The sequence below is a fragment of the Crocodylus porosus genome, unplaced genomic scaffold (genome assembly GCF_001723895.1).
Source record: "Crocodylus porosus isolate Cpor-Errol unplaced genomic scaffold, CroPor_comp1, whole genome shotgun sequence".
NCBI lineage: Eukaryota > Metazoa > Chordata > Crocodylia > Crocodylidae > Crocodylus > Crocodylus porosus.
In genome coordinates this window covers 29,726,875-29,738,347 of record NW_017728909.1, presented here as the reverse complement: position 1 = coordinate 29,738,347, position 11,473 = coordinate 29,726,875, and positions in this window count along the sequence as shown.

Here is an 11,473-nt window from a genome sequence, read left to right as displayed (position 1 = left end):
TTATCTTGCTGGGATCCTATGACCCCAGCTGACTTCCTGCCCTTTGGGCAGGGGGCTGGACTCGATGATCTCCCGAGGTCCCTTCTAGACCTAATGTCTATGAAATCTATGAAATCTATGAAAATCAAATCTTAGAAAAAAACAAATCAAAACAAAGCTTTCTAACTGTAAGGACCCTAGGACAGTGAAACAAGCCACCTTGGGAAAATGTGAAATTTCTTGCACTGAAGGTTTTCAAGATGAGGATAGACAACTATCTGACATGGCTTAGAAATAGCTAATGTTGACTTTTTGCAAGAAGCTGGACTAGATAGCCCCTGAAATCCCTTCTAACCTTATCATTCTATGAATGTCATGTTAGACTGTGTCAATAGCCTGATGCTGAGATTTTGGTCTATCTTCTCCCCTCCAAGTTCAAATGTTTATCTCAAGCATTTTGGTCCAGACATTGGGCTAGAAAACTCGTAAGAACAGGCTTCTTGTCTAGATTCCAAGTGCATTTAGAATGCAATCAATTCCAAAATATAACAATTCAAAGTATTTTGGTTTTTCCACATCCTGACTTGGATAAAAACAGAAAATGACCATAACAGGTGCATTCAAACAAATTACAATAACAAAATCTAAACAAATTCTTTAACCTTGAAAGGTTATGGTCATCTGCTTGCCTGATCTCATTTCTTGTCATCCTGAACGCTCTCTGTTCTACCAAAGATGCCAGATTGAATGCCTCATTAACCACTTTCTGCTTTCTCCAGACTTTCCTCCTGCCACAGATTACCTTCTGCATAGGGTGCCCTGATTATTCTGATTCACAAAGGCTCCAATACAGCAAAGTATTTAAGCTGGATCATCATGTGTTCTGGCCTTAAAAATCTGAGTTATGGGCTGCATCTACATTAGACACTTCAATGCACACTACACTGTTCTACTGTGCATTAGTGCATCACAACAAAAACCATGCACAGTAGAATTAGTCTACTTCACAGTAAGCATCACAAAAAAGTTCACCTTTGCAACTGTACATTAGCACAGCTAGTGCGCTTTTATCTAGAGGTACTAGATAAAGGTACTAAAGGTATTAAATTGAATACACAGTAGCAAAGGCACATTAATGAACGTGTAGATGCACCCATGGTACCTAACTTGAAGCACAAGTTCCAAGTTCAGAGTCTGCTGTGGCACTTCTTACAAATTAATAGTTGGACACATGTGAAGGACCTTGCTGAATCAGTGTAATGTAAGCCATTACTGTTTAAACAGGGTCAAATCTATTTCCCACTAAAGGTCAAGGGAACTGTTTTAGACCCTTTAGAAATTCTATTTTCTAACCTGCAATATCATCACTACTTTTCTTTTATACGTTCTAGGGCTAAAATTCGATTTTTGCTTGGTTTAGCTGTCCAAATTCAAGAGATGAAAGCTCATCTGAAATCAACTGCAAAGTTTGATGTTATGTAAATGTGGGATGATCAGGTCACAACGTCACTGGACACGGGTGTCGTGGTGGATGTAGTCTTTCTGGACTTCAGGAAGGCCTTTGACACTGTCTTCCACCCCATTCTCATTAAAAAAAACTAGTCAACTGTGGCATTGATGCCTACACAGTCAGATTGATCACAAATTGGCTGAGGAGCTGCACCCAGAGAGTGGTGGTGGATGGGTCATATTTGACCTGGAGGGATGTGGGCAGTGGAGTCCCCCAGGGTTCGGACCTCAGGCCCATACTGTTCAATTTCTTTATTAGCGATTTGGACAAAGGGGCGAAAAGCACCCTGTTCAAATTAGTTGATGACACCAAGATTTGGGGTGAGCTGGGCATGCTAGAAGGGAGGGATAGGATACAACTGGACCTGGACAAGTTACAGGGGTGGGTGAATGAGAATAGGATGGGATTCAATACTAGGATAGGATGGGCAGTAAGAACCAGCAGCATACCTATAGGCTGGGGAACTTCCTTCTCATCAGCACAGTGACACAAAGAGATCTTGGAGTCATTATCTATTCCAAAATGAACATGGGCCGCCAATGTGAGGACACGGTCAGTAAGGCTATCTGCACCTTGTCATGCAGCCACAGATGCATCACAAGCAGGACCAAGGATGTAATCCTCCCCCTCTATGCGACATTAGTCAGGCCACAGTTGGAATACTGCATCCAGTTCTGGGGACCGCACTTCAGGAGGGATGTGGCTAGCATCGAGAGGGTCCAGAGGAGGGCCACTCACATGATCCAGGGACAGCAGGGCAGGGCCTATGAGGAGAGGCTACGGGACCTGAATCTGTTCAGCCCTCACAAGAGAAGGCTGAGAGGGGACCTGGTGGCCATCTATAAACTTAGCAGAGGGGCCAGTGGGGAATGGGAGAGACCCTGTTCCCCTGAGCACCTCTCAGAGTAACAATGAATAATGGCCACAAGTTGTCTGAGAGTAGGTTCAGGCTGGACATTAAAAGGCACTACTTCACAGTCAGGGTGGCTAGAATATGGAACCAACTTCCAAGGAAAGTGGTGCTGGCTCCTACCTTAGGGGTCTTTAAGAGGAGGCTTGATAATTACCTAGCTGGGGTCATATGAGCCCAGTATTCACTCCTGTCCAGGGCAGGGGGTCAGACTTGATGATCTACTCAGGTCCCTTCTGACCCTACATCTATGAATCTATGAATTTATGTGTATGTGTGTGTATTAGAAGCTGGCTGTCTCATATTATATACACATTTATACATATATACATATAAATCTAATATTGATGACAAGTTAAGACTTTTAATTATGTTACTTTGCAGTTAAGACATTCACTGTATGTAATGTCAGAATTTGGCTCCTTGAAAAGGTCTCTCTATTGATGCATTTTAATACATCAATCATGAAAAGAATCCATCATTTGTATATTTATAAACACCAAATTTTTCATCAAACCAACCTCAGAAATATTACTTGGTCTGTGACTGAGTGAGAGAAATGTTGCTTCAGTTGGAAAAAAAATATTAGAAGTGAAGGTTCAGTACCGTTTTCTTTGCTGTCAGTCAGTCAGTTAGTCAGCTTTTTCAACATGTGCCTAATACATTCCATTCCTGAAAAAGTATTTAGGATCCTGTATGCAGAGAAAGAGCAATTATGAGAGTGATTAGTAGAGCTACATTAATTTTGAGAATTAATTTTTGTGTTCATTGAAAATTTAGATCAATTCTTTGCTTTACAGTTTCAGTTCTTCATGACAATTTATAAAGCTGAGAGATATTATGGCTTATACTAACAAAGAGCTTATCAGGAACTTTTTGTTACAACAATACATAGTTTCACAAGTGTCAGAAAGACAGAAATTCTTCAATCTACATTCTAATGAACTGGATCTGACTGAAAAAGGGTGTAGAACAGACAGCATTTATACATATGCTTCAGGAGGCTTTGTGGGGTGGTTAAATTAGTGCAGCTCCAAGAGCTGCACTAAAGAAAATCTCCTGGAACTTCACATGTATCAGCGTCCCTAAGCTGAAAGATGGTGGCACGGTGCTTTGAATTAAAGCTCATCGAATGAGCTTTAATTTAAAGTGCCCCACTGCCATTTTTCAGTTTAAGGATGTTGATACACATGACACTGGAGGTTGCTGGAGTGCATTACTTTCCACGCTCCAGCAGACTCTTTTAATCGAGTCTGCTCTGGCGTGCTAGAATTACAGTGTATTGGAGCAGGATTCCTGCACCTGTATAGGAGTCCAGAGAGTCTAGACAGAGAAAAGGGATATTTTTAAACCATGAAAAAGAACAAATAAACAATAAAAATAGCTTAATTGGCCCAGAAGTAATGGAACAACTTTTGTAGCAGGGCTTACGTCACAAGGATGAAGGAAGAGATGTATTATTAAAATGTTGTGAAGCTGAGAAAGTCAGCAGTTGCCAAATGAATTTCTCTTGAAAGCAGATTGTTCATAACATAATGTAAGTTCTTCACAAGTCTGGTAACATGATTCAAGTGAAGTTCACTATGTATTGAAATATTAGCTGACAGCATAAAGTTGGCTGTCTGAGTAGCCTGCTATGGTATAAACCATTTGTTCCTGTCAGAGCTGAAATCTAAAATGTAATGTAATCAACTTTGATACTAAAAAAATATAAAAAAATAATAAACAGATATTTAGATGACCTTGAATATGATTTGACTAGCCCTATATAGTTACACAATTTGTGCCCATTTCCTGCCCTGCAGAATCTGTTCACTTACACTCTGTCCTCAAAAGAGAAGGGATAACTTATCTCACTGTCCAACAATCCTTTTCTCTGTTTCTCCAAAGGCCAGGGTAGTCACTGAAAGGACTCTCATGGACTTCACTGGCCTTTGGATAAGACAATTTAAAGCCAGCATACCCTAAATTTATTTTCTCCCCTCCACTAGCAGCAAAAAGTGATAACTGTGAAATGGCGTTTATGGGAGCAGAATGCAACAGAGGAGAAAGTGGTAGTTTCATAGCAGCTAGAGTCAGGAGGGACCTGAACAGATCATCTAGCTTGACCCCCTGTAGCAGTAGTGAGGTCAGCGGGACACAGACAGGAAAGGAATTGTTGAAGATGGGCATTTTGAAATAAAGATCAGAACCCTGCCCCAGTTTTCCCAGTAATTTCAATGGGAGCAGGATTTCATCCACACACAGTGTAAATCTCTTGTTATGAATTTAGCTTATTACAGGGGATGGTTGGAAAAGCTTTTGCTTTTTTCTGTTTAATAGCACTGACCAAAACCATACCTACTAAGGCTGTGTGAAACAGCACCGTTTCATTTCAACTTACATTTCACTGTTTCAATGTGGCAGTGTTTCATTTCAAGTTTTGTTTCATTTCGAAATAGCTGTTCTGTCTTGTTTCATTGAAACTGTTTCGCTGTTTTGACACTGTTTCAACATTTTGCCCACAGGCTTTAATGGGGAAACATGAAACTGCCTATAACTTTGTCATTTCTTGCCTGATTCAGATGAAACTTGCAGAACTGGTAGCCCCTTCGAGGCCACAACACCTGCCAAATATCAAGGAGATAGGTGTAGGGATTTCTGGGAAACTGTACCTCAAGCTGCTGAGAAGCAAAACCCATGACACGTGTGACTGTGTGTGAAAACTGCAGGGATGGTAGCCCTTGCTGAGGCCATGAAGCCTGTCAAGTTCCAAGGGGATAGGCTCAGGGGGTTTTGGGAAACTGCACCTCAAACTGTTCAGAGCAAATCTTGTGTCACTTGTAAGTGTGAAGACACAGAGAAAGCTCAGTTCAAACAATGCTGCCTTTTATGCTGTTTTTCCATCCCTCCCCAGAGCACTGTGATTGGAAGGGACCTCAGGGAAAGATCACAGTCACTAGCCAGCTACACATGTCACTATCAGAGCAATCCTTCCCCACCTTCCCCTCCCTTTCCTTACTTTCTCTTTAGCTTCAGGCAAACCCAGTGTCAGCTTTCAAACTCAAAACATTTTGAAACTTTTGAAATGTTTTGACTGCCCTCATTTCGTTTCAAAGCTGTTTTGAAGCCTTTCATTTCATTTCAATTTTACTGTTGTGAGCTCAAAATGAGTCAAAACAGTGTCAAAATGAAACAGCCGGTGAAATTTCTCACAACCCTAATACCTACTACATCTGTGGCTAGACAAGCCTCACCTACAATACTAGCTGGACAATTGCAGTAACATGGTACTGCCACTGATTCTGCTTTTAATTTGCAAACTTTCAGAACAGAGGAAGAAGAAAAGGGGGCCTCCCAGAAGCATAATCAGATGTTTGAGCACCACGTGGCACATGGGGGATTGCCAGTGACTGAGCTGATGGCAATGGCCAGGCCAGCAGCTTTGCAGCTGCTATTTTTGTGCCCTCCCTCCTTTGTTACACTACTTGAGTTGCTCAGAGATAGAAAAAGTATATAGGTTAATATGCACTATTGTATTCCTTTTCTTTTGCTGCCTTTACTTCTCTCTCCCTAACTATACCCACACTTGCCAGCAAGCTGAAAGAAAAAATAGGTGGACAAAACTAAGATGCCTATGATCAAGGAAACCCAAGATTTCATAACATGGTTTGCCCCTGCCCTTTGCTGCCCTGTCATGCTAGAACACCTCCTCCAAAACATGTTCCATATGCTGTGCTTTATATACTCTTCTCTCGGACTGATCTCTAAAGAAACTTCTATGCAAAAGCAAAGGTACCAGTTTTCAGATGTTGCCAATTTCCTTTCAAAGCATGCTTAGAGTTAAAAGTCAGGCTTTGCTGATGTTAAAGAACATAAATAGCTTTGTGTCCTTTAGTTGCTCTCTCATTAACGTCTGAGAGTTTGTTCCAGACCTGGCAGAATACTGGGTAAACTAGATTTCAGCAAGAGAGAGAGTGAGCACACAAATTTTGACACTTTAAAATAGCAGAGTTGTTGATAGCATATGGCTAAATTAAATAAAAGCCCTATTTGTAAAGGTTACTCAGTGTGCAGCTGTCACACTGTAGGCACTTGGTACTGAACCCAGCAAGATCCAAAGTGACTCTACCATCAAGGGACAAACAACCCCTGAAAGAAAAAATTGAAATAACCCCTTTATTTATTTGTCCTATGTATCTGTTAGTCAAAGGCAGGTTTCCAGGCACCACATCTAAAAACTGTGGAGAGGGAAGCCTGAAAATCTCCAGACTCCTACATTCAACAGCAATTGAAAAAATCTAAATTATATTTCCATTCAATAAGACACACCTCAGACTGCCAAGGACAATTACATCTGCTGACACAGCATTGGAAATCTGCATACATTCTTTTGTGGTAACTTGAATGCTTCCCATGTTGTAGGTAATAGTCTTGCCTTCTTAGGCTATATTAATTAGAAGCATTCCAAATATGCCCAAGTCAGAGCCATTTGAGTTTACCAAATAAATAAAGAGCATTCTCAAATAACAGGCATGCACTAGTCCATAACAAGCTTGAAGATTTTATAGGTAAATGTATTAATGCAACCTCTCAGCATTCCAGCAAGGATGTGGGTGGTTAAATGTTATTACCCCCATTTAAAAATGCAGGGAAAGTGACTGGCCCAGAATCACACAGCAAGCCTGATTTTAACTCCCACTCTGCCTCTTTTGTGCTGGAAGGTTCAGAAGAGCTGAAAAGTTCTAGGCTACACTATGCTTGTGAATTCCCCTTCAGAGGAAGAATCTGCAGGTAACTCAGGGCTGTGAGATAATTAAATGGAGCACTGTTACAAAAGGCTTGAGTTCTCCACTCAGCACACTTAAGATGGACAATTTCTATTGAACGGATACATGAACAAAGGCACAAATCAGCAGAAGATGCTGGGTACAGGGGAGACCCTCTGTATATTTAATCAAATGTCCCTAGGTGGTACTACAAACCCATTCTTGTACAACATCTATTGATCTATTAGGAACCCTGGAAGGAAGGATAAGAATGTCAGTCACTCCCTCTGCAGGCTAGTGAGAGGAGAGCACATACCAAAAATGAAAAATATTACAAAGAAAGATAGTTATAAAGTGACTGTTAGAGCAGCGTGAAGTAGTCATGTTTGGCATTAGAAGTTTACTTCCCTGGAAGAGAGTCCATTGTGCTGTTTTAATTGCTGCATGAGTTTTTGTAAATATTCATCGTAAATACACACATGTATCAGCTCTGGAAACAGACGTCTCCTTTCTAGCAAATGACGACTTAGGGATTCCAGTTCCTACGGAACTCCTGGGTACTTAAATGCAGCTGTCTTAATGTCTTGAAGATCTCTCATCCAAATCCTGACCAAGGAGTCACACCATCTTATCCTTGCAATCAGACCAATTCAAAACTAGAGATGAAAACAATGCAAAGGCATAATAAACTATTTCCTCTTCTTTTTCTTAAGAGTATCTGGTGCTGATACTTAAAAATTAATAGTCCAAATGAAAAGAGTAGCTGAATTTTGAATGTCACTAATCTAATCATTACAGATTCTGCATTTTTTCTCTCTATCTGAAAAACAGTCATAAAAATAAATGCAGCCAATAGAAAGAAGAAGCTAAGTATCAACCTTCTTTAGGCTTCTAGAATTTCATCTACCTCAATGTCAGTTGCCAAGGAAACCAACAAATTGAGTCAGTGATAAACAAGGTAATTAACTTTAGTTATTTTCCTTTGCCTTCATGTACCAACCTTGAAATGACCTTTTATTTCAGCAATTGATAAAGGAAAGGTTCTTTCCTCTCTTCACCCCTTCTCCACTTGCACAATTTCTTGTATCAAGGAAAATAATTCTATTGCACCTAACAAAAGAGTTTGACAGATAGGTAGGTACAGCATCCAGCCACAGCATTGCGTTCATTCACATTCACCAGTCTGAAGTTTGCACCTACAAGTTTCAGCTTTTTGTAACAGGTCTCTGGAGAAATAACCCTTGAAACCTAGCTGTGCTGCATGCATGCATGTGTGGAAATGCATGTGATCTTCATCCCTCACCTACAACCATCCTTTTGGAATACAGTGGTTAGATAGGCAACAGCAGATGGGATCAAAATAGGAGGATATAAATTGCGCTCTCAGGCATGAAAAGCAGCTGTGATAGACAGTATGTCAGAGCTGAGAGAAAGATTGGACAAGTGGCAGAGTTGGAAAGTCATGTTAGAGGTGCAAAAAGATTTAATAACATGCATATGGCTTGGGTAGCACAGAGGCTACTAAGCAGAGGCTCCCTGGTAGAATCAAACAGGGGTTATGATATATATGGAAGAACACAAATGAGGGGGAAAAAAACTACTCAGTTCACAAGTCCTACAGGATAGAAACAAGTGTGGGTTTCAAGTCATCAGCCCAAACTGCAATCTTGTCTTTCATCTAATACATTCTGGATCTGATTCAAAGCCAACTGAGGCCCATGAGAGTTCTTACTGCTGACTTCAGGGTAATTTGAATGGCAATCATTATCAGCTTCTGTCCACAGAACTTGCCTGCAGCAAAAAAATGCGCATAACAATTACAGTGTAAAAAGCTTGACCATACAAATCCTAAAGCAAGAGCCATGATGTGTAGAGACCTGCTCAAATCATGATTGGGTGGATTTTGTGGAATTACAAAACTGGGCAATCTCTGTGAAATCCACATTTCACTAAAAATAAAATGCTAGTTCCCCAGTATAAGCCAGCAGTCCTCCCAGCCATGCAGCCTTGCACAAAGGGGGCTGCCAGCACAAAGACCAGCAGGCAAGATGGCTTCTGCCCCCACTCCTTGCTGCCAATTGGTCAAAAGAGCTGCTTGTCATGCAGCCCCAACCCTCTCCACCATTTAGCTTCAAGCAGTGGGGCTGCATGCCGGACAGCCTTCTCAGCCAATCAGTAGAGAGGTGTGGAAGAAATCAAACTTTGTGTTGTGGTTGAATCAGTACTGACAGAGCCAGCTTTTCTTTATTTAGGGCTATACTGTGATCACAGGAAGAATTCCATGCAGCAAGGGGAATCACCCACTTGTCTGTTTCAAAGGATTTCCCAGACTCTCTAAGTTTACAAGCATATTTATACTTAAGACAGAGAAAGAGAAAAAATACAACCTTGGAGAAACAAAATGATAGTAAATCACACAGACATGCAGGCAGTTTACTTAAAGAAAACCTTTGTGTAAAGGGTAATATATCTAAACAAGGCATGCAGGATTCCTTATCTCAGAATATGTAACTGAAATAAGCAGTATCAGCACTTCTGGTCTCTGTCTGTTTTTCTAGTCAAGCAGGCCAGAACCCTGACTAAATTTACTATTACATTCCCTGGTTTTTTGGTTTTTTTTCTTTCTAACAAATTAGATATTTATAGCCATTAGCATTTCAACTTCTAGTATTTCTTTCTCTTTACTTTCTGCTATTTCAACATACAAATTATATACTTTGTTTCTGGTTGATGGGCTATTCTGCATTTGTTTGGCAGCACAACTTAAGCAACGTTGTACTATCACAAACACTAGGCATACTCCAATAAAGGCAACAAACAGTATCAACAAACTGTGAATGATGGTAGAGCCGAAGGAACTGAAAATAGAGCTAAACAAAGAACTCAAATTCCAACTATCTGACTCATGCAATTTAGCTGCTTCTTTCAGAGTATGTTTACTCAGATCCTGGATTTCTTCTGAATTATCGGGAATATAAGTACAACATTCTTTACATATTAAAGCACAGACTCCTCCTTTGCTGGCTAGTATATAATCTAATGCAAGTCGGTTTTGCAATGTCATTTGCCTTATTTCCTTCATTTCTGTATTTATTTTATCAAAACTATCAGCAGTAGCATTAACAATCTTTTCCAGAGATGCTGCAACTTTCTTTATCTTGGACATAGCTAAGCCTGCGCCATAGCTGGGGAACATCATACCACAAAACCTTTGATTTTCTGTAATTTTGCAAACATTGCAAACTCTTCCTTTAGGTAAGTGAGATCTAATAGTAAAGGCAGGATACGCTGTGGAGACATAGCATGTTCCTCTCCAACCGGAGGGAAGATTTTTATACGCCTTATCTCCACACACAAAATAGTGACCAGGTAATGCAGTAAATCCACCTGTATTACAGTTCAACCTGAAAATCCTTTGATTAACGACATAACAGAAAGAATACCAGTGTCCCAGGAACCGTTGATCCATGCACCTGGGGTATTAAATTCTGCTTCACATTTACTGACTCCTACTGCAACATGAGTTCCATTACAGGTCCAACAAAACTTTCCAGGGGTGGCATACACTAACTGTACATAGTCAGACTGGTTGCAACTTACATTCTGCCAGGTTTTGTTCCCATGAAAATTTGAATAGTAAGGGGCTAACATCTGAGTTGCATTTAAGGGTACCGGTATCATGGGTATCTTTCCAGTAGAATAGATAGGGACATAGTCATGTCCAACAATGAGAGACATTTAAATCTATCCCAATTTGATTAACTAAAGACAAGAACACATTTTTATGAAATGATCTTCTTTGTCAATGCAGAAGTGTAGTTTGGCTTACAGAGTTTCTTATAACTGAGTCAAGTTCATATAAGACGGCCCAAAAAGAAATACTAAGAACTACTCAAATCACGACTAACCAACTCCACCTCGGGAACCAGGAACTAGGTAGAGGCCTTTTTCCTCTCCCGAAGGGCATAGTGGTGTCGCTGGGGCACATCCTCTTTGCTCTGTAGTGGCAAATCCTCTTCGCTAGTAGGTGCTTGGCTCACTACTGGTCTTGAGCTCTCCTGCTGGCAGGCACTAAGCTCACTACCAGTCTGTGGAAGCTGGTTACAAGGTTGATATGGAGAAGACTCTGGGTCTAACGGAGCTGATGTTTTTCTTACTGTGTGAAGCGTGAATCCATGTCTGGAGTCCTTGACACTTTATTGCAGTGTTGGTGGTCAGGAGTACCTGGAATGGGCCTTTCCAGTGAGGTTCCAGCAATGACTTTCGTTGATGGACTTTTATATGGACCAGTCACCAGGCAGGATAGAATGGCATGGCTCATCTGGT